Source organism: Pygoscelis adeliae, unplaced genomic scaffold (assembly GCF_000699105.1).
Source record: "Pygoscelis adeliae isolate BGI_AS28 unplaced genomic scaffold, ASM69910v1 Scaffold297, whole genome shotgun sequence".
Taxonomy (NCBI): Eukaryota; Metazoa; Chordata; class Aves; order Sphenisciformes; family Spheniscidae; genus Pygoscelis; species Pygoscelis adeliae.
In genome coordinates this window covers 1313-2764 of record NW_008825211.1, presented here as the reverse complement: position 1 = coordinate 2764, position 1452 = coordinate 1313, and positions in this window count along the sequence as shown.

Genomic DNA, 1452 nt, shown 5'->3' with positions numbered 1-1452 from the left:
GGGTGATGCTTTGCCACCTCCCAAAGCCACAGGTCTGTGTCACCACCAGCAGCGGCAGTCGTCGTACCGGTGAAGAAAAAAGCCTGTTTGAGCCCAGGAGAACCTGGGCGCTCATGCGGGAACGCCTGGTCCTCCTTCCCACCCGGGGCAGGGTCCCCAGCGGAACCAGTCTGGCTGTGCCAACGTCAAACTGGTGCGAATGGGCTCTGGCCAGGGGCCTGGGAGGGTTTCTGCCCCGGCGAGGGGCGGCTAGGAGGGCTCCTGCCTCTCCAGTCTCTGCGTCTGCTGTTGAGCGTGTTCCTGCCTGCTGTGGCAGAGCACAGCGTGCCCTTCCCCTGCACCGAGACCTCCGGGTTCGTGACTTTAGGAGGCGGCTTTTCCAGCCCGAGGCTGGGACCAGGCGCAGTCCCAGGAAGGGCAGCGTGTGGCTGGCGGGTGCAAAGGCAGGGAGGGTTCCCTGGGTGGGACCCTGGAGCTCAACGGATTTTTCTCGAGCACCCCTGGGAGTAGGCGATTCGGCAAACAGCTCAAGCTGCTGCAGCTCCTCTCGGCTCCTCCACAGCACGCAGCCTTTTGATGGAAACACCCACCAGGGTGAGGGGTCTGGCCCTGGAGGAGATGGCCTCTGAGGAGGAGAGATGACCCCTGCGGTCTTCCCAGCAAGCAGGCTTTATCTCCCTCGCCGTCTCCTTTGCAGGGACGTGGTGGAGGAGCTGGCAAGCAGAAGCAGCAGAGCCAAGCCTGACCCCGTCCCACGTCACAGCAATGCGGGTAGCGCGGAGAGGACAGGGAAGCAAACTCGCTTGCCTTTCTAAAGAAATGGGGCTTAAGCAATAGCACAGTTTGTACTCATCTAAACTTCCCCCTTTTTTTTTTTTTTTTTCTTTTCTTTCCCAGAATAGCTTAAGCCTTCTTGTCCAGCTTGAACCAGATTTGACGGGGGACTGGAGAAGTCCAAAATACTAAGTACTTGCAGCTGCCGCAGAGAGGGATTATGCACGGAGGAGGGATCTCCCTTTTAACGTGACGCTGGAGAACTCGCGCTGGGCGGTAAGGGCGTTTCTCCCAGAAACGCACCACGCGGACCGTCAGGCAACGCCTGAACGACTGATCACAGTGTCCCGTTGTGTGACCGGGGGGACCTTGGCTTTGCTGGAGCCAGCTCTGCCCTTTGGTGGGGAAGGTTGGGGTGGCTCCTGTCCCCAGCACAAATGCCGACGCCCCCGAGACGGACCGACTTAAGGACGGTCTCTCCTTCTCCACAGCATCACCGTGGCAAGGGGCAGCTCGCAGCTGCGTTGCACGTGCATGTGTCCAACCTCTGCTCTCCGCGGGACCACAGAAAGGTCCTCCAGGGCCCCTGTCTTCACTGAGGCAAGATGGCCAGAGCTTTCCTCTCTGGTTTAACCCCAGGGCAAGGTATCACAGCTGGGGAGAGCGAGCGGGCTGGAC